Raw genomic sequence first — 22,986 nt, 5'->3', positions numbered from 1 at the left:
GTAACCAGAGAAGAAACTTTGGTTTTGCAATATATACAATGCCAGCTTCAACAACATGGAGAAAACTAGGCCAGACATGTTTGCATATCCTGTGTTAACTTCCTGTGGAAACAATGTCAAGCCCTGGCCTGTGTGGCTCAGTTGGTTGGCATCGAAAGGTTGCCAGTTCGATTCCAGGCTGGGGCACATGCCTGGGTTGCAGGCTCAATCCCTGGTAGGCATGTAGGAGGCAGCCAAGGGCAGTCCTTTTTAAACATTATAATTTGTTTCCAGAGTCCTCTAAAAACAGGAAATAATCTTACAAACTTTGGCACTCATTCAAAAAGTCAAAGCAATAGAGATACTGCTAAAAGTTATTTGCCTAAAAAAAGAACCAAAAGAAGCTTAAATATGACCAGCAGTTTACCTCAGTTTTCAGTAATAAATATATCCATTCCGATTTGAAAAAATAAATTAAAACTGTAATTCTGTAAAATATCTTTCAATCAGTAAAAAGTAGACAACCCTGTGGTAGGAGAGAGTCCTCCATGGATTGCAGGCTCAATCCCCAGTAGGGGGCATACAACAGGCAGCGGATGGATGTTTTGCTTTCACATTGATGTTTCTCTCCCTCTCCCTTCCTCTTTCTCTAAAAAAAAAAAATCAATTAAAAATATATTTAAAATTAAAAAATAATAATAAAGTTTTTTAAAATAACATTTAAAAATCCAATTAGCACATATTTAAATAAGCTATATAATTTTTAAATTTAATTTCTCAAAACAATTTGGAAAAATTGAAGAGTATGAAATGTATAAAACTACTACTTTCTTTCATGGGAAGAGAATGGAAATTATAAGGTTTCCCCTCAAAATATCCAAGACTTGTAGATTTATTCATTCATTCAAGATACCTTTAAGCATCTAATATGTGCTAATCCCTTATACATGGCCAATGCCTGGAACAAAGTTCCTGTTCTCTTGGGGCAACAATCCTAAGTGGGGTATACAGACAATAAATCAGCATCATCCTCCCCGCCCAACATATTTTTTTTTTCATAACATTACTGATACTGACACCCTTATAGGTAATGTTCTCATTCTTGTCTCTTAATTAAGGGCAATATAATTCTATTCTCTTAATTAAGAACAGGCAAGGAGCACTAGCCGATTTGGCTCAGTGGATACAGCGTCGGCCTGCGGACTAAAGGGTCCCAGGTTTGATTCTGGCCAAGGGCACCCCGGGTTGCAGGCTCGATCTCCCCCCCCCGCCCCCGCCCCCAACCCCCCGAGTAGGGGATGTGCAGGAGGCAGCCAATCAATGATTCTATCTCATCATTGATGTTTCTAGCTCTCTAGCTCTCTCCCTTCCCCTCTGAAATCAATAAAAATATATTAAAAAATATAAATTCAAAAAAAGGAACCTCCGAAACCGGTTTGGCTCAGTGGATAGAGCGTCGGCCTGCGGACTCAAGGGTCCCAGGTTTGATTCCGGTCAAGGGCATGTGCCTGGGTTGCGGGCACATCCCCAGTGGAAGATGTGCAGGAGACAGCTGATCGATGTTTCTCTCTCATCGATGTTTCTAACTCTCTATCTCTCTCCCTTCCTCTCTGTAAAAATACAATAAAATATATTTTTTTTAAAAAAAAGGAAAAGGCAAGGAGCTATTAGATACATTCAAACCTTCCTCTGCTTCATGCAAAAGACCAGATAACAAAAAATAAGAGCACTGTGCTTATCTCAAATCTCAAATCTGAATTTACCACAGCTCCGAGGTCTAGACAACCTGGGGAAAAAACAGGACTGAATTTGCATCATCTATCTTATTCTGATCATCTAATCAACTGTCAATTGCCTGATACTATATAAATTATCCAATACTGTTTGTTGCTTATTTCAAAGTCTATGACTTTATTCACATCATCTCTCCAAACCATGGATGTCTGACCTTACAACTCATCCTATTTCTAACCTAACTTTCCATCCCAAAATCCCATCTTGAGTTTCCTTCCCTAACTATTCCAGCTTTCAAAAACTGCCCAAATTCTGCCCTGGCCAGTGTGTCTCAGTGGTTAGCCTGTCAGCCATGCAACACAGGGTCTCGGGTTCAATTCCCAGTCAAGGGTATGTAGGTGGTTTGCAGGTTTGATCCTGGGTCCAGGTTAGTTGGGGCACATGCAGCAGGCAACCAATCCATCTGTCTCTCTGTCTCTGTCTCTCTCTCTCTCTCTCTCTCTCCCTCCCTCTCTCCCTCTCTCCCTCCCTCCCTCCCTCCCTCCTTCCCTCTTCTTCCCTTCCACTGTCTCTAGAAATCAATGGACAAAATATACTCAGATGATGATTAACAAAAAAACTGCCCAAATAAATTCTTAACGCCCATGACAAGGCCCTTCTTAGCTCTGATCTCATATTTCATACTCCTCTCCCCTTCACTCTCCATGCTCTGGCTACACAGATCTCTTTATATTCCTCAAACATACAGGGCTCTGTCTTGCCAAGAGCACTCTTTCCCCTATTCTTAAAGCTGTTCATTTCTCATCCTTCAGATTTCAACTCAAATCATTTCCTCAGAAAATCCTAAGCACAGGACCTAGAATAATATCCAGCCCCCTCCCTCCTTACTTCTATCATATTACCTTGTTTATTTCCTCTATAGTATGATCATAGTCTATAATTATCTCATTTATTTGTTATATTGCAGCAAAGGAAACAGATAAAAAATAAGAAAACCTCTGTAAAGGCAGGGACTCTGCTGTATTCCAAGAAGATAGCTCAATACCGGATACTAATATGTACTCACTGAATAAATTAATCACACAAGTGACTACTTACTCAGGCTGTTTTTATTCACATGTGTGTGTGCTTATTCTAATAGATTAAAGGCCCTCAGAGAGGAAAAACTAGGCTTATACTTCTTTATCTCCCTCCCAAAGCACCTCATACAGTATTGAGCATATATTAATGGCAAGAAAAAAAATTTTAAAATGTTAAAATATACATGTTTACTGATTTCAGAGAGGAAGGGAAAGGGAGAGATAGAAACATCAATGATGAGAGACAATCACTGATTGGCTGCCTCCTGCACACCCCACCCTGGGGATCGAGCCCGAAATCCTGGCATGTACCCAAACTGGGAATCAAACTGTGACTTCCTGGTTCATAGGTCAACCCTCAACCACTGAGCCATGCTGGCCAGATGAAAAAATAAAATTTTTAATTTTTTTTAAAACCCTGTTGGCTAAAAAGCACTGGATTTTTAAAGACAAGCACATGTGGGTTCCAATCTTAGCTCCACTTCAATGTGTGAATCCTGGCAAATTACTTCACTTCTATACCTTAATTTTCTCATCTACACAATACCATTCAACTCGAAAAACTGCTATAGCCCTAGAGAGTTTGGGTCAGTGCAGTGGTCGGCAAACTGCAGCTCGCGAGCCACATGCGTGTGGCTCTTCCACAAAATACCACGTGCGGACGCGCACGTACAGAGCGATTGAAACTTCGTGGCCCATGCACAGAAGTCGGTTTTCGGCCTGGGCGAGTCTATTTTGAAAAAGTGGCGTTAGAAGTGGGGGTATGTTCGCTGAGTTCGACCCCTCAGATTGAGGACGTTTTTAGCAAAGGCCAGCTTAGGAGTACCCTAATTAAGTTAATAACAATGTACCAACCTATATAGTTTAAGTTTAAAAAATTTGGCTCTCAAAAGAAATTTCAATCGTTGTACTGTTGATATTTGGCTCTGTTGACTAATGAGTTTGCCAACCACTGGGTCAGTGGATAGAGTGTTGGCCCGAAGACTGAAAGGTCCTGGGTTCAATTCCGATCAAGGAAAAGTGCTTTGGTTGCAGGCTCGATCCCCAGGGCATGTGTGGGAGGCAACGAATCCATATGTCTTTTTCACATCGATATTTTTCTCTGTCTCTCCCTCTTCCTTCCACTTTCTCTAAACATCAATGGAAAAATATCCTCAGATGGAGATTAACCAAAAAAAAAAAACTGCTATAAAGAAAAATGAGGTAATGTATATAAAGCAACTAACAATCACCTGGCACAGAGTAAACACCTAATAGGGCATTTTATTCTAAATTAAAACTTGCAAAAATCAAAATGGCCTACTACTGTTAAAGGAAAGCATCTGAACACTACAATTAAGAGAAAACTCAAAAAAAAATCTGTGCTTCTACTAGACAGGCTTATTTGTTAACTTGATCAATCCTTTTTGAAATCCTGGCACTCTGATCTCAAAGAACAGTTTAAAGGAAACTTCTTATTTGTAGCCAGAGGATTTGGAATGTTATAAAAAGGGTTGTAATCTGCCTCTATTTTAAGATGAGACAAAATAACAGTACTTAATCATACAAAAAATATTTATCAAGTCTCGAATATGCCCAAGGAAGACAATATGGAGTAGCAGTCAAGCAGCCCTCAGCTCATATACCCCTTCTTGTGTGACTTTGGTCAAGCTACAAGACCTCTTTAACACTATTTCTCCATTTGTAAAACAGAAATAAACCTAACATCACAGGTTGTAAGAATTATTGAGTTACTCCTCTGTACAGTACTTAACACTCAATTACAAGCTCTTTTTATCATTGTGAAGTCACCCAAATAAGCAGTCAATTTAGAATCTGATTATCTAGGCAATCTTGTATAGGGTATTGTGTTTATACTCCATCGAAGTACTAAATGAAAGCCATTCATGTACCCAGGAAAACAATGTGGTTTTAGATTAGGATATAACACACAAGGCAAATTTTTACTTTCAAAAAAATATCAGAAACAATAAGAAACAAGACCTCCATGTCTAGGTCAATACTTGCCAAAACTTAACATGTACATTCTTTGACCCTAGCAATTCCATCTTTTTTTATTTAAATTTTTTATTGTTGCCCTAACCAGTTTGGCTCAGTGGGTAGAGCGTCGGCCTGTGGACTCAAGGGTCCCAGGTTCGATTCCGGTCAAGGGCAGGTACCTTGGCTGCGGGCACATCCCCAGTGGGGAGTGTGCAGGAGGCAACTGATCGGTGTTTCTCATCGATGTTTCTGACTCTCTATCCCTCTCCCTTTCCCTCTGTAAAAAATCAATAAAATATATTTTTTAAAAAATTTTATTGTTGACACTACTGCAGATGTCCCCCATATTCCCCCGTCCACCTCCACCCAGCCCCTGCTCCCACTCCCTTGGCCCTCCCCACACTATTGTCTGTGTCCATGGACTATGCATATATGTTCTTTAGCTAATCCCTTCACCTTCCTTTATCCAGTCACCCCCTTCTCCTTCCCCTCTGAGATCTGTCATTCTGTCCCATGTATCCATGCCTCTGGTTCTATCTTGTTCGTCAGTTTATTTTGTTCATTAGAATCTACATATTAGTGAGATCACATGGTATTTATCTTTCTCTGAATGGCTTATTTCACTTAGCATAATAATCTCCAGGTCCATCCATACTGTTGCAAAGGGTAAGAGTCCTTCTTTTTTACAACCTCATAATATTCCATTGTGCATGTGTACCACAGCTTCTCCACTCATCTACCAATGGGCACTTGTGCTGTTTCCAGATCTTAGCTATTGTAAATAACACTGCTATGAACACGGGAGTGTATATATTCTTTCTGATTATTTTTGGGATTCTTAGGATATATACCTGGAAGTGGTATCAATGGGTCAAAAAGCAGTTCCATTTTTAATTTTTTTAGGAAACTCCATTCTGGTTTCCACAGTGACTGCATTCCCTCCAACAGTGCACTAGGGTTCCCTATCTCCACATCCTTGCCCACACTTGTTGATTGTTGTGGCAATTCCATTTCTAAAACTTTCTCCATGTATGCAAAGAGGTAGACACAAGGATATTTATCAGTCTTGCTTGTAGGAATAAGACAGGAGACTACCTACATGTGCACCAACAGGTGACTGGTAAACTAGGTTATAATATAAAGTAATCTATAATAATAAAAGTGTAATATGTAAATCAACCGAACAGCAGAACGACCGTCCAGACGACCATGCTATGACACGCACAGGCAACAGGCCAACAAAGGCAGGTGCAATGCGATTGGTCGGGGGGCCTCGCCATCGCCCCACAGAGGGAAGCCAAAGCCACCCTCTGCACGGCAATCAATCATGGAGTCCTGGCTGGGTGTGCAAGGCCTCCCTCTGTGCGCCGATCAATTGCGGAGCTCCGCAATCAATTGCCCCAGAGAGGGAAGTCCTGGCTATCCGGCTGGTGGCACTGTGGCAGGTGGGCGGGGCCTCCCTCTTCGGGGTGATCGATTGCAGGGCTCTGTAGAGGGAGGCCCAGGCCACCCGGCCGGTGGCCACAGAAGGAGGCCCAGGCCACCCAGCTGGCAGTGCTGTGGCAGGTGGGCGGGGCCTCTGGCCAGCAACGCTATGGCGGGTGTTCAGGGCTGGCCAGCGATCACCTGGTAGAGGGAGGCCCAGACCAGCCAAGCAATTGCACCCCATGCCTGTTGCCCGCAGAGGGAGGCGACCAGTGGCAGGGGAGGGAGACAGAGCTGCACAGATGGCAAGCAGTGGCAGCGGCGGGGGCGGGGCCAGCTGTGGGCAGCCGGGGGAAGGAAAGCCCCAATAGGCCCTGATCACTGGCCAGGCCTAGGGACCCTACTCAAGGGGTCCCAAATTGCGAGAAGGCGCAGGCTAGGCTGCGGGACACACACCCCCCGCCACCCCATGCACGAGTTTCATGCACCGGGCCTCTAGTATCCTATATAATAAAAGACTAATATGCAAATTGACCGAACGGCAGGACAACTGGTCACTATGATACGCACTGACCACCAGGGGGCAGATGCTCAATGCAGGAGCTTCCCCCTGGTGGTCAGTGCACAGAAGCCAGGCTCACGGCTGGCGAGTACAGAGGCGGTGGCGGGAGCCTCTCCCGCTTCCACAGCAGCGCTAAGGATGTCCGTCAGTCGGACATCCCCCAAGGGCTCCTGGACTGCGAGAGGGCGCAGGCTGGGCTGAGGGACCCTCCCTCCCACCAAGGGCACAAATTTCATGCACCAGGCCTCTAGTTATACTATAAACTATTATAAAGAATGTGCTATAGTGCCTATTATAGACTGAACTGTGGTCCCAAATAAAGTAACATGTTGAAGCCCTAACCCCAAGTACCTCAGAATATGACTGACTGTATTTGGAGATAAGATCTTTAAGATAAAATAAAGTCATATTGATGGGTCCTAATACAATGTGACTGGTGTCCTTATAAGGAAATTAGGACCCCAAAGTAGAAAAACACAAAAAACAGATGAGTCGCTACAGCCGGTTTGGCTCAGTAAATAGAGCATCAGCCTGTGGACTGAAAGGTCCCAGGTTCGATTATGGTCAAGGGCATGTACCTCGGTTGCAGGTTCCTCCCCTGCCCGGGCCCTGGTCAGGCACGTGCAGGAGGCAACCAATCAATATGTTTCTCTCACACTGATATTTTTCTCTGTCTTTCCCTCTCTCTTCCACTCTTTCTAAAAATCAATGGAAAAATAGCCTCAGGTAAGGATTTTAAAAAAACAGATGTGTCCAAATCATTAAAGACTGAAAACTAGGCAGAGTTTTCATTTAACCTGGGTGGTGAACAGGCTACCATTTCTTTCTTAACTGTGAACAAGTATGTGTGTGTGTGTGTGTGTGTGTGTGTGTGTGTGTATGTTTTTAAGAGTATCAATCTTATACCTGTATTCCAAGGTGAACTGTCAAAGATAACCAGAGGAAGCAAAGGAACTCAGCTATGAAACTACTTTAATAATCCAAGACTTAAACAAAAGACCTGCACTAGGGTAGGAGCATGGAAAGAGAAAAGAAATAGTTGACCGGTTTGAGGGTGGAGAGTGGGTTTGTGTAAGGAAGTGAGAAATTATAAGAAAGTTTCTTAGTCTGGGAAATAAGAGAATAACTTTGTACCACAGATAAATGGAGAAGTTAGAAAAAGTCTATTATGTTCTTAAGGCATTCTTGTAAGAAAACAACCTTTTCAGATTCAGTGAACAAATTCCGCCCTAAGTCTATCAAGGATGAAATCATGTGCCAGCCAGTATAAGAAATCCTACATACAAGCATACATTTGCAGCAAAAAAATAAAAAGTCACTATCTTACCTGGGCAACACACATCTTATCAGTGAGAAACCAACTACAAAACTAACCATGATCATTTAGACTTTCTTTGTTACATCTTGTAATGCAGAAGTACCTACATTCAGATTCTCATACAGTCTGTTTTATAAACCACAAACCATTTTTAAAGAACAAGACAAAATTACCAAGATTCTGAATCAAGCCCTGGCCAGTTTGGCTCAGTGGAAAGAGCGTCAGCCTGTGGACCAAAGGGTTCCAGGTTTAATTCCGGTCAAGAGCACGTACCTCAGTTGCAGGCTCCTCCCCAGCCTGGGACCTGCCAGGCCGTGTGCAGGAGGCAACCAATCAATGTGTTTCTCTCAGATCTATGTTCCTCTCTCTGTCTTTCCCTCTCTCTTCCACTCTCTCTAAAAATCAATGGGAAAATATCCTCAGGTGAGAATTTTAAAAATAATAAAATTAAAAAGATTCTGAATCAAGGCAGTCTACCAAATTTTGATGTAAAATCTGTTGTTAATGGGGCAAACGTGTACAGAAACATTCAACCTTGTACTTGAAGAAATAATTGGACAAAGTATAATTGGAGATACTATAACAGGTGTACCAAAGATTATGTCCACAGAGTGCAGCTGACATGAATGCAGTTGTTTCAGTTTGGTTGCACAACAGTGAGTAACTGTATAGTTCTCTCCACTAAAAGAGAATGAGAGAAACAAAAACAACAGAGACAGAATTGCAAAGACTGAAAAATAACCAATATGTGTTGACAACAAATCTGGTTTTTTTTTTAACATGTTTATTGATTTCAGGGAGCAAGGGAGAGATAGAAACATCAATGATGAGAGACAATCGTTGATTGGCTGCCTCCTGCACACCCCACACTGGGGATCAAGCCTGCAACCCCGGCATGTGCCCTTGTCTGGAATTGAACCTGGGACCCTTCATTCCTCAGGCCAACGCTCTATCCACTGAGCCAAACCAATTAGGGTAACAAATCTGCTTTTTTAAGCACACTTTAAAACCAAGAAAAACACCACCAAAGCATAAACTTCTGCCTTGACCTTCAATTGTTTGATATGAAAATTATTCACATACACTATACTTTGGGAAACTAAGCTCCTATAATGGTACTCCAGATGCATTATGAAATACAGTTGCTTAATGTCTATTTTTTAAAAGTTTTTATTGATTTTAGAGAGAGGAAGGGAGGAAGGAGAGAGAGAACGAGAGAAAAAAAAATCCATGTGAAAACATCAATCCACTGCCTCCAGCACCCACCCCAACCAGGACGGCAACCTGGGCATGTTCGGCCCCCCCCGGGAATTGAGCCAGTGACCCTCCAACATACGGGACGATGCTCAACTAACTGAGCCACACCTGCCAGGGCTACTTAAGGTCTATTTTTAAAGATTTCCTATAAAAGTAAGCATAGCAGTATTTGTCACTGATAAAGAGTGATCACAGTTGCACCCTCTAACTAAAATTCTCTTGCCTGGATGGTTTAGGCACATCCTCTATAGATGTTAGCTCAAATCTCATTTTGGAACAACTCTACCTTTTTAAAATGCAACCCAAGCCCCAGCTGGTTTGACTCTGGATAGAGCATGGGACTGAAGGACTGCAGGTTTGATTCTAGTCAGGGGCACGTACTTTGGTTGCAGACTCAATCCCTGGCTGCGGGAGGCAACAAATCAATGTGACTCTCACATCAATGTTTCTCTCTCTATCTGTCCCCCTTCCTTCCACTCTCTCTAAAAATCAATGGGAAAATATCCTCAGGATTAACCAAAAAAAACCAATAAAATGCAACCCAAGTTTTACCGAACCCTAAAGTACTCCACTGTTCATCACCGCCAGCCCTCCCTCATCTTCCCCCACTTCATTTTTCTCCACTTATCTCCAGCTCACACACTAGTATGTAAATTTCATGGGGAAAGAGATTTGCTTTGGTCTATTTTATTCACTGCTACATCCCCAACACCCAGACACAGTAACTGCCACACAGCACACATTCAAAGCGTTGCTGAATTCATAAATTAATAAGATAGTATGCCCTAATCGGTTTGGCTCAGTGGATAGAGCGTCAGCCTGCGGACTCAAGGGTCCCAGGTTCGATTCTGGTCAAGGTCATGTACCTTGGTTGCGGGCACAACCCCAGTAGGGGGTGTTCAGGAGGCAGCTGGTCAGTGTTTCTCTCTCATCGATGTTTCTAACTCTCTATCCCTCTCCCTTCCTCTCCATAAAAAATCAATAAAATATATTTTAAAAAAAAAGAAAAAAGATAGTATGGAGTAGCCCAGCTGGAGTGGCTCAGCTGAGCACTGACCTATGAACCAGGAGGTCACGGTTTGATTCCCAGTGGGGCACTTGCCCGGGTTGCAGGCTTGATACCCAGAGTGGGGTGTGCAGGAGGCATCAATCAATGATTCTCTCTCATCATTAATGTTTCTCTCTCTCCCTTTCCCTTCCTCTCTGAAATCAATAAAAATATATATTATTTAAAATAGATAGTATGGGTTAGAGATGCAGCAAGTCAAAAACATGTTCTTTGGACTCAGAATACACCCTTTAATGTGTCCTTTAGGCTCCTAAACCCTCCCGTATTACTATCTGAATAAAAAACAAATAAATTTTTTTCGATATCCTTCTGAAGGAGAAAAATCCCATTTCTAAGACATAAGTCAAATCTGCAGTCTGAACTAGCTAAAGTAGTTTAACACCAAGCATTTGAAGCCACCCAGCATCATTTTAGGGAATAAACACACTGTATCATCATGAGCAACTCTATTCTGGGAATGCACAGTTCTACCAACTTTTAAACCGGGAAGGGAGGGGGTGGGGGGGGAGAAAACGCCTAAAAAAAGCAGTATCATCCTAAAGTATGTATATCACATTGTAGTCACAACTGTATCAGAGTAAAATAGTTAAGGTAAGCAATCTTACCCTTAGACATTTTATAATTAAAATACAGTGGGGCCTTGACTTACGAGTTTAATTCATTCCGTGACGGAGCTCGTAACTCAAATTACTCGTATGTCAAATCTTAAAGTGAACGAGTGAGACACGTGATGCTGGGCTGAAGTTGTGGCGTTCACTGTGACGTTCGCTGCGCCAACTAGCGGTGGGGTATCTGAAGCTGGCTCGTAACCCGAATTTTAGCTCGCAACTCAAAGCAAAAAATCGGCCGAGATGGCTCGTATCTCGAAAAACTCATTAGTCGGGACACTCGTAAGTCAAGGCCCCACTGTATGCCTCCAATTTTGAAACAACTCACTCAGATTGGAATCTATTAAAATAGTGTATAACAAATTTAAGCATCACATAATTGCCAAAGAATTATCTCTACAACCTAAGTCTTCACAAAAATCTGCCATTGATTAGCTCTATTTTTATTTTATTTAAGATTTTTTTTAATGATTTTTAGAGTCTGGGAAAGGGGGAGAGGGAGAGAGGGAGAAAGGGGGAAGGGAGAGAAGAAGAGAAGGAGAAAGGGAGAGGAGAGAGGGAGAGAGGAAGAGAGGGAGAGAGGGAGAGAGGGAGAGAGGGAGAGAGAGAGAGAGGGAGAGAGGGAGAGAGACATCTATCGGCTGCCTCCTACATGCCCCCCTACTGGGGATCAAGCCCTGACCAGGGCAACCTTTTGGTGCACAGGACAACTGAGCCACAAAGGCAAGGGTGATTAGTTCTATTTTAAAAGCTGCTTGTCTTAGATTTTTCTTAGATTTTTAGGTGGCATGTTTTTTTTTAATGTTTGCAGAGAAACATCTTACCATGATATTTTAAGAGCCAGAGAGGCGAATTTACTCGTATAATTTATAGGAGAAGAAATAGCAATTTTTCCAAACAAAAGGAGCAGAAGTAAGAATGTGGTGTCAGCAGAAAACAAACTTAGATCTTCAACACATGTCACATGCAGGACATGAATTAATCTTGATCCTGAAGGAAGCTTAATTACCAAATAGTAATTTTTTTTAAAAGAACTGAGATAGCCCAACTGGTGTGGCTCAGTGGTTGAATAATCAACCCATAAACCACAAAGTCACTGGTTCAATTCCCAGTCAAAGCACATGCCCAGGTTTAGGGCTACATCCCCAGTAGGAGGCAGCTGATGGATGTTTCTTTCTCTCTCTCTCTCTCTCTCCCCCTCTCTCTTTCTCTCTCTCTCTCCTCCACTCCTCCCTTCCTCTGTCTTAAAAGAAAATCTATGAAAACATATTTTTTTAAACTTTACATTCTAACTGACAATGTGAATTGTGCCCCTCCAGTTATTTTCTTCTGCTCTCTCCATTATTTACTGGCAGTTACCTTTTAAATTTTGCACACAATGAGATTAAATTGGGCCTCTATTGTGCCAATTCCCATTTCCTCTTGTGTTTTAAGTGCAAACTAACGTAAGTGAACATAACATCAAGTAGTGCATAGATATATGCATTTGCTTGATTCAATTTGTTGTGACCTTATCAGGTAAGAATTGTAATTGCACCATCTATATACCTATATATATAAAAGGCTAATACGCTAAGTATCCGATCGTCCAACTGGTTGCTATGACACGCACTGACCACCAGGGGGCAGACGCTCAACGCAGGAGCTGCCGAGATGTGCACTGGCCAATTACAGAGAAATGGCACTGCAGACCTGGTACCCACAAAGCAACACTCAGCTTCCCCCAAGTGGAACACAGGGCCTGCCACCACCCCGGAGCGACAGCCCACCAAATCACAACCAACACTGCCAAGACCCCATGGCGCAAAATGTGGCCCACAGCCCCGCTCAGCCCAGAAACAGTGGCTGTGGGTGCTGGGTAATGATGTCATGTGGCAACATCCAGCTTCCTCTCCCTAGCAACTAGCCTCCTCGTAGTTTCTTCAGCCCAGGAACACAACTTGCTTTATAGCCAGGTGGAAACATTTTACACTTTAACCAAATGTCTGTGAAGCATTTTCCCGAGCCTCATCTCATTTGATCCTCACATAAGTCCTGGAGTTGGTAGATAGAAGATTCGATGGAATCCTATTTTCTTTTCATTAGCCAGAAAATAGAGATTTAGAAGCTTAGAAACTTGACCTGACTAAAAAGAAATTGTAGACCTTGAAAATGACTTCAGGTTTTCTCACTGCATAGAATATAGTCAAACACTGCTGCAGTTAAATATTTTACCCTTTGTTCTCCCTGCGTGATCTACAATACAATCTGCTTCGTGTTGGTATTTACTGCTGTGTTGCTGACAATTACCTGAAAGAGAAGTTGGGGTGCTTCACTGGGCTGGAAAAAGTGTAGCTAAATCACAAAGCAGGTCTAACTAAGCAAGTTTATTCTATATATATACTGGTAAAAGGCTAAGTTGACTCACGCATGCACGATACATATAAAGCTCTTGCTGGCGCCAATCGCACGCGTGTGTTTCGATCTGTCATTGTCAATTGTGAATTTGGTTGACACTTCTATTATAAAGGGCGAATAGCGATATAAAACTATTTCTTCTAATTAATTTCCTTTCAATGTGCATGAATTCGTGCACCAGGCCACTAGTTTTGTAGGTAAGGAAGCTAAGTATATTGGTGCACTTTTAAGTTTTCAAAACAGTGTTGAAAAATTGCAGTTTTTATTTTTTTAAAACTTAGTTTAAAAAGACTAGACCATTCTTTCAAAGGAAGCATCTAAATGTGTACCTAATTTTGTATATATGCTTAGGTTTTTAAACCAATAAAAAAAAATTGCTATCAAAAAAAGTTTACAGTAAGTAAGTATATGAAGAGGTTATGTTATGGAGTATAATCCTTTGGCTAAGTAGGTAAAGAGGTTGAAGACAGGTTTGGATAAATTAGTGAGCAAAAATCTATCAGATTAATAAGGAAAGGCATTTAAGATTTTCCTGTTCTTTTTAAACTTATATTTCATTTAATTTAAATATTTAGAAAATATGAAAGGTCACACAGTGAAAACTTGCTCTCTTGTATCTGTCCCATGTCTGCCCAGTCCTTACCTCTCCCAACAGGTAATCGCTGTTGTGGATTTCCTGTGTATCTGTTTCCAGTATTTTTAAAAGTGTCCATTCACGCAAGAGGAATGCATTCCCTGAAGGCAGGGAGTTTAGTTAGCTACCGTACCCTCAGCACCTAGAAAAGTGCCTGGGGCATAGAAGGTGTTCAATAAGTATATATACAGACTTTGAATGATTATTAAGTCAGTGTTTATTAACATACAGATCATTTTCAAAATTTAAAAGAATCGACAGAAATGAGTCATTGTTTTGTCAATGCCTGTTTCAAATTGATGACTGTTCAGGTCCAGGCCCTGCTGATAATTTGAAGCAATGGAATCGCAAACATCAAGAATCATTTTGTTTGATATTTATGTGCCCTAGTTCATCAACTGTTGCCGATTTTGAACTGTAAACTTTATGTTTTATGTATCCACATAAAAAAATCTACAGGATAAAAAAAAAAAAAAAAAAGTTTACATTTTAAAATCTAATAATTTATTGCCCTGGCCAATTTGGCTCAGTGGATAGAGCGACAGCCTGCAGACTGAAGGGTCCCAAGTTCGATTCCAGTCAAGGGCACATGCCCAGGTTGCAGGCTTGATCCCCAGTGGGAGGCATGAAGGAGGCGGCCAATCTATGATTCCTTCTCATTACTGATGTTTCTATCTCTCTCTCTCTCCCCCTCTCCCTTCCTCTCTGAAATCAATAAAGATATATTTAAAAAATGAATAAGCAGCCGAAACCGATTTGGCTCAGTGGATAGAGCGTTGGCCTGCGGACTGAAGGGTCCCAGGTTCGATTCTGGTCAAGGGCATGTACCTTGGTTGCGGGCATATCCCCAGTAGGAGATGTGCAGGAAGGAGGCAGCTGATCGATGTTTCTCTCTCATCGATGTTTCTAACTCTCTATCTCTCTCCCTTCCGATCTGTAAAAAATCAATAAAATATATTTTAAATAAATAAATAAATAAAAATAAAAAATGAATAAATAAAATCTAATTTATTTTAAAATATTAATTTTAATCTTAAACTCCACAATAAAAATAGGGTTTTCTAGGAAAGTAGTGTGATAGTTAAATTCCACTTTGGAAGATTCCAAAACTGACCTCCTCTCAAATAGTGTTCAGCTGGTAAAACAAAGGTGTATTATAATGAAAAATCCGGAAACCACAGATGCTTTGTTAAGAAACTTTATTCTTTATTTCCTACTCCTCTTCATCTACTTTTAAACAGATTTAAAAGTAAACCAAAAAAAGTTACAAATATTCTTAAACTGCCAACCAACAAAGCAAATGGATTGTATCTGAAATCTTGCTTATGCTTTCTTTTACAAAATGTATCCCCTTCTTATACTCAACACAGTATTCTTTTATTCCTTCATCTCTCCATTGTTTCATTGGCTCATTTGATCTGTCCTCAATCACTTGTTTCCACAAGGAGTAGCAAACAGTGATAATCTATTTAGCTGAAAAGGATGGCTGTGGTTTAACTTCCAACCCTAGATGGCTTCATATTGCCACTTGGGACACAAAGAATGGACACAGTGTGACTGAGACATTGACCCTACAGCTCTCCTGGGGTCTTCAGCAACTCCAGTCAGCCAAGAGCAGCCTCATCCATTTACTACAGTGTGGCATTTTCTATGTCTGCCTTGATTTCAAAAGAGTTAGGAAACACTACTCTAGAGTGTACACTGCAAAGAGATAGCACTGGTGAATTTATCCTACACCAAATACTTTAAGAAAAAGAAAAAAGGCCCTGACTGGTTTGGCTCAGTGGATGGAGGGTCGGCCTGTGGACTGAAGGGTCCCAGGTTCGATTCCGGTCAAGGGCATGTGCCTTGGTTGCGGGCGCATCCCCAGTGGGGGGTGTGCGGGAGGCAGCTGATCGATGTTTCTCTCTCATCGATGTTTCTAACTCTCTATCCCTCTCCCTTCCTCTCTGTAAAAAATCAATAAAATATATTTTAAAAAAAGGAAAAAAAAGGAAAAGTTATTAGAAAAATAATTCAATTTAGTCCTTAAAAAATATCAATAATTTTTCAATATGGCAGCTAAGACTGACTAGATTTTTGTTACTAACATCTTCCCTTGAGACTGAAGATACGGTTTATTTTAAAGAAAGCATGCCCAGCCAGAGTGGCTCAGTGGTTGAGCACTGACCTATGAACCAGGAGGTGGTGGTTCAATTCTCAGTCAGGGCACATGCCTGAGTTGCAGGCTCAATCCCCAGTAGGGGGTGTGCAGGAGGCAGCTGATCAGTGATTCCTTCTCATCATTGATGTTTCTATCTCTCTCCCTCTCCCTTTCTCTCTGAAATCAATAAAAATATATATCTAAAATATTATTTTAAAAAGCAGAAAACTTTTTACATTTGACCAGCTAAATGACAATTTTGTATTTACCATGTTTTCATAACCATGAATGATCCTCTTCATAAAAATTCGTTTCCAATAAAATGTCATTTGAATTCAAATGTGTTAACTGATATACTAAACTAGAATCTTAGATTATCTAGTTATTAGTTAAGCGGGCAATGGCATTTTAATAACTAAACATTTGTTCCTGATAATGAGTACAGGATGATTCTACTATAGGTAAGAAACTATAATTCCTTTAAAAACCAAGTAGGTTTCACATTTACTTTAAGATATGATCTTTGCAATAAATTCTGGTACACTGCCTAAAATATTATATTTAACTAAGTAGGGGAGAAACTAAGAATAAAATACTCAACACTGTTTCTGAAGAGGTGCTTCAAACTTTAACATGTATAAAAATCACGTGGGGGGTCACATTAAATGCAGATTCCACTTCAGTAGGACTGTGATGGAGCCTGAGATTTCTAATGAGCTCCAAAGTGATGCTTATGCTGCTGGTCCATAGACCACACAAGGCATACCTGGGACCTTACAACTTTGCTTCTATGATGATGATTGAGATAATGGACAAAAATTTAAAACAGGCAACAATTTCCACTTCATTTAATAATTTTATAATAATAATGGTTTCATGAAATTAATCTGGGAGAGAGATGGTTATTAAAATATGGATGTTTAGGGAAAATGCAGATAGCTGCTTAAAAGTGGGAGCCTAAGAGAAGTTGTAATAATAACAAAAGCAAACACCTACACTGCACTTACTATGTGCCAGTGAATTGTCTTAAGTATTTCCCACAGATTAACTGATTTGATTCTCATAACACTGTGAGGCAGGACCATTGCTAGTCTTATTATACAGAAGGTAAACCTGAGTCATAAAGACATTACTTAGGTTGCACATAACTAATAAAGAGCAGAGCCAGGATTTTAACCCAGGCAGTCAGTTTCAGGCTCTACACTTTTAATCATTGTACTAGCAGCATTCTTCTGAAGAACACACAGCAGCAGAATTAAAATGGCAAATCATAATGGCTTACTCTTGGAGAAAATGATGTAAGTGTTAAAGTGTAGTGTTAAAGCAGAGAGAGCAACAAGGTTCTCTTCAGGTGACAGACCACCAATGCTTGGTGAATGACTTAACCATATATAGGTGTTTGCTATATTAGAAACTGTTCTGGACTTCAGCATAACTAAATATTTGAGAAAAAAATCTTTTCCTAAACAATTTTTTTTTAAATGCAAATCATTGACTTTTATTTATTTTTTTAAATATTTTATTGATTTTTTACAGAGAAGAAAGGAGAGGGATAGAGAGTTAGAAACATCAATGAGAGAGATTGATCAGCTGCCTCCTGCACGCCCCACACTGGGGATGTGCCCACAACCAGGGTACATGCCTTTGACCGGAATCGAACCCGGGACCCTTGAGTCCGCAGGCCGACGCTCTATCCACTGAGCCAAACCGGTTCGGCCCTAAACAATTTTTTTAATGGAATACCATTTGGTGGCAAAACAAGTAGTTTGAGACCAACGTCTGAGGGGCAACTAGTGAAGAAGAGGTTTGACATCCAGGGCTTTTAACAGCAGCAGTGGCAGACATAGCTGAAATGGCAAGTAATGAAAACTGCTTTACCAAAAATATTTTGGACTGAAGAGATAAGTAACTAAAAGTAGAAACTAGTAAGGGACAAAGCATAACATGACCAGGAACTTGATACTGTTGAGTAGAGGAGAAGTGGCATAAATAAGCTGCTAATGGCCCTAACCGGTTTGGCTCAATGGATAGAGCGTCAGCCTCCAGACTGAAGGGTCCCAGGTTCGATTCCGGTCAAGGGCATGTACCTTGGTTGCGGGCACATCCCCAGTGGGGAGTGTGCAGGAGGCAGCTGATCGATGTTTCTATCTCATCGATGTTTCTAACTCTCTATCCCTCTCCCTTCCTCTCTGTAAAAAATCAATATTTTTTTTTTTAAATAAGCTGCTAATGGCAGATAAAGAAATAGAGGCTATTTCAAATCAACTTTAAAAAAAGAGAGAGAGAGGAATGAAACAGACTGAAAGGTCCCGGGTTTGATTCTGGTCAAGGGCACATGCCACATGCTGGGGTTGCAGGCTCCATCCCCAGTAAGGGGCATGGAGGAGGCAGCCGATTCATGGTTCTCTCTCATAATTTATGTTTCTATCTCTCTCTCCCTCTTCCTTCCTCTATGAAATCATTAAAAATGTATTTTTTTTAAAAAAAAAAGTATGCAGAAAGAAAAGATTAACTCTTAAACATCATCAAATTCATTCATCTGACAAACATTTCTAGGGATACAGCGGTGACCATGGGAAGTCAAAGCCCTAACCTCAAAGAACCTATATTCTAATGGGGAAAACTAATAGATTTGGAAAAGAATATTGAATATTGAAGGCCTAGAATAAAGCTCTTTGATATAGTGGGCTATATAGATCCATTTATGGAAAATAAGTTCACAAAATATTAAGCACTCCTTCTCCTGCTGCAGAGGCCCTGTAGCCTGCAATGCTCATTGTTTCTTATCCTCTTGAAAAAGACCCTAACACAATAAATGCATTTAAAAAGTGTATCTACAAATTAAAAGTACAATCTGACCTTTACTTCCAAGAATACCTATAAATACTACTCCCAGATAGGCATAGTAAATTGTACCGCAAAGTTTTCCAAATGTGACAGCTCCTGGATTAATACATTTTATTAGAGTAACCATTTTAGAATTAACTAGAAATGCTTTTCTAATAGACCATAAACTTTTAAGTGGAAAAATTATCCAAATAAAAAACAAATCTTAAGTTACAAGAGAGTCAAGATTTGATCTCAGTGGGCTTTAAGAATCTCACTGATCTTTTTTTAAGAGAGTGGAAGGGGAGGGAGGAAGAGGTGGGGGGGGCGGAGAGAGAGCGAGGGGAAGACAGAGAGGAAAAAAACATCAATGTGAGACACATCCATTGCTTGCCACCCACATGCACACGGGGACCAGGGATCAAACCTACAACCCAAGTATGTGCCCTTGGCCAGAAAACAAACCCCCAATACTTTGGTTCGCCAACGCTCTAACCACTGAACACACTGGCCAGGGCTCTCAATATTTGATTTAAGCCCCCAGAATACCTTCTAGCTATAACAACTGTCTTAGATTCCAGAAAAAATAATTTGAACTGAGTACAACTGTTCATTATTATGTGAAAACATTTTAAGAGGATGGGATACTTCTTTGGTCTTGAAGAAATTACTAGAAAATAGCTCATTTTTAATACTCAGTTAATTACCAATCTCACTGCTTCAGTGTAAACACTATAAACTCAAACTATTCTGCTATATTTTAAGAGGAAAGATACAAGTTAATATACAGTATGTACATTTAAACATCTTAAATATAGAAGATTCAAGAAACAAGACAGCAGGTTGTGTTCCATTTTTACATTCTTAAAACATGATAGATTATGGCAAACATATTTCAGAAGATCCAAGCTCCACACCTATCCAATCTACAACACCTATACACTACAGAAAGCCGATTTAAACCTACATTTCTTTTATGTGTTTCCTAACAAGCAATTTATTCTCTCACTACAAATGAGGGACAATAGGAAAGTACTTGTTCCAACAAGAACTACTTTTACAATGCATTACACAATTGGATCTCATCTACTTTACAATGCTAACATTTCTTCTGTGCTACTGTACCCTGTAGTTCATGAAGGGTGTACCTAACATTCTGGGGAACAAATACTGTGATCCAAAAAGACTGAAAATGTTACTCAAGTTTTTCTTGTTATAAATCCAAAACTCGTTTTTACTTACAAAACTAAAAGTGTCTAGCAAGCAAAGATTAGGGTTGAGATGAACCAATTCTCTTCTCCCCTGGCACAAAAAGCACAACGTTAGTCGACTTAGGTGCGCTCTCTGCATCAGGAAGTCATACAGGAGACAGTCTGGGCAAGTCTTTCTGGACCAAAGATGCTTCTACAAATAAATGCACTTCATTCGAGTACAAAGGGATGTCTTTAAAGGTATGGCCTTCCTAAGTGGCTGTACAGGGTGTTGTCTTACGCTTTATTCCCTGGCACAAACTACTCTTGAGATTGTAAACCTTCCTGGCTTTTGGGTGCCTTTGAGACGACCGGGATTTGAAGAGATCTCTGAATACGATGCACTGAGAAAGCAGGCAGGATAGCCAACTGAGGCTGCAAAATGCTGCCTTAATGGGGTGAATCCCTGACTTGCAGGAGTTAAAACTCTCACCCCTTATATTGCGATGACGTAATCTTCCACACTGCATTTCTCTTGGACTGAAAGGGGAGGAAAATAAGCAAACGAACAAAGAAAATTTCCCCCTGGTAAGAGGAATTAAGAAAGCGGCAGAACGACAGTTTCGAGAGATGGTTAGGTAACTCCCAGAAAGGGAAGCTCCGCTGAGCAGGCGGAGAGACAGAGCTGGAGAAGCAAACGGAAATGGCATTAGGAACTCAACCTACAGCAGAGACCGGAGAGACGGGGATCAGAGCCACCCCGCCCGGGCCAAGCGGCGGAGGCGAGGCGAGGAGAGGCTGCGGGGAGAAGCCAGTCGCGGGCAAAGCCCGGGGGGCACCCAGCAGGCCACCCGCCCCGGGACCGCCGCTCCCCGGCCGCGCCGGCCACTCCGCTCCCCTCCCCCGCCCGCCGCAAAATGTCCGCGGCGGCGCCCAGCGAAGCAGGAAGTTGAAGCTCGGGCGCTGGGGCAGCCCGGCCGCCCGAGCCGCAGGCACTCCCGCTCAGCCCGGCGCCCGCGAGCGGCTCCACGGCCCAGACCCACGACGGCGCCCCGGCCCGCCGCCCGCCCTCGGGGCCAGCCGGGGGGAGGGGAGCCCGGGCGGCCGAGATGGGTGTGACTCCTTCCTTCCGCCGCTGCCCGGTGACAACCCGGCACCGCCCGCGCCCTCCGGCCGGCACCCCGCATCCCGGCCGCGCTCCCCTGGGCGGAACGGGCGCCCCCCACCTTCCCCGCCGGAACCCCCTCCCCTCCGTTCCCCGACAGAACCCAGACCCGCGCTCTCCCGCACGGCGCCGCGCGATCCGGGCAACCCCACCCCCACCCCGCGACCCGCGCTCCCAGGCGTCCCCGGAACCCAGAAGCGGGGTGTCCCCGCGGACAAGGAGGTGCCGGGGCGGCACAGTAGGGACGGGACAGTTGGGAAGCCGCTCCCGCGGGGAGCCTTGGGCCCCGCACTCACCTCAGCCTCTCCGCCCGGGCGTTGGCAGCACTGAGCGGGGTCTCCTCGGCTGCCGGACAGGGGCACGCGCTTGACGTCAGCACGCAGGCGACGCACGGTTGGGTACCCGCGGAAGTGGGCGGGACCGCGAGGCAAACAGAGGCCGAGCGAGGACCTGAATGCACTCTCCCTCCGCCTGGGCTCGGGCTGCCTGTCGCGCACGCGCCAGCCTACGCGGCTTCCGCGGCTGCGGCTGAGCGCACCTCCTGCTCAGATGGTTTTATTTATAATGTGTAAACGGCCGTTTGCAAAGGGCTTTCACTAACATTTCTTCTGATCCTTGCCATCTGGGGAAGCACAGTATTATCTCCCTGGTTTGCAGAGAAGACGGAAACTACCCAGAGGAAAGTGACTTGCGGAAGACCACCCTGCAGGCGACAGGGCCCTGTGTCCTGTGGGTCTCTTCTCATCTCTGCCTACACCCCAGCCTCCCTCGCTCCAGCCGCAGCGTCGTCTTTTGGTTTAGAGACTTCCTCCCCGTTGCAAGGCCTTGCATTCACTGTTTCACGAGCCCTGTGGTTGGCTCTCAGCCCTTCCTGATCCCCCTGTCCTCACAGCACCTGTTTATCTGTCTTCCCTGCTAGTGTGGAGACTCCAGGGGAATAGGAACCTTCTCTGTCTTTTCTCAAACGTGTCCCAGTGTTAGAGGGAAACAGCTTATTTTAATAATACTCCAATTGTTGTTGACTACCACAGCTATTTGGCCAAGAAAGACACCTATTTTAAATATATACAACTTAATAGTCATATTTTCTTTTGGATTTTTTTAAGCTTTTTTAAAATTCTTTATTGTTTAAAGTATTACATAAGTCTCCTTTTTCCCCCATTGACCTCTCCCTGGCCGCCCCCACCCCCCAGCACATACCCTCACCCCCCTACTGTCTGTGTCCGTTGGTTTTGCTCATATGCGTGCATACAAGTCCTTTGGTTGATCTCTTACCCTCTCACCGCCCCTCCACCCCCACCCCCACCCCACCCCCGCCTTCCCTCATAGGTTGGACAGTCTGTTCGATGCTTCTATGACTCTGGTTCTATTTTTGTTCATCAGTTTATGTTGTTGTTTGGACTTTTTTTAATTACACAAGAATAACTACATTTTTGAGTGGATTACTGTAGGCATGGAATAGTAGCCACTTTAACACTCAACAACCATTTTATAAGTTAAGAGCTAGTACCCCCATTTATTGATACATGAACTGAGGCACGGAAGTGTTAAGGGACTTGTCCAAGGTCGCCAAGGCAGGCAGTGGCAGAGCTGGGACTTGAACCCCAGAGACTGGTTCTA

General features: G+C 42.6%; 1 protein-coding gene across 2 annotated transcripts in view; it reads right to left on the bottom strand.

Moving 5' to 3' along the window:
- The window catches only part of CDC42 (cell division cycle 42), a 40,115-nt gene extending 18,369 nt beyond the window's left edge, over window positions 1-21,746 (bottom strand). Inside the window, exon 1 of one of the 2 annotated variants that reach the window (XM_070404302.1) lies at window positions 21,663-21,746. The gene's annotated coding sequence lies outside the window, so the exon portion shown is untranslated. The remainder of the gene's footprint in view (window positions 1-21,662) is intronic. The other variant, XM_070404301.1, reaches the window with a different exon arrangement.
- Window positions 21,747-22,986: the final 1,240 nt, after the last annotated feature.

This window comes from Myotis yumanensis, unplaced genomic scaffold (assembly GCF_028538775.1).
Source record: "Myotis yumanensis isolate MYYU_CA2020_CCGP unplaced genomic scaffold, mMyoYum1.0.hap1 SCAF_2, whole genome shotgun sequence".
In the NCBI taxonomy this organism is placed as follows: Eukaryota; Metazoa; Chordata; class Mammalia; order Chiroptera; family Vespertilionidae; genus Myotis; species Myotis yumanensis.
The sequence above is the reverse complement of the archived record's forward strand: the minus strand, read 5'-3'. Positions and strand labels throughout refer to the sequence as shown.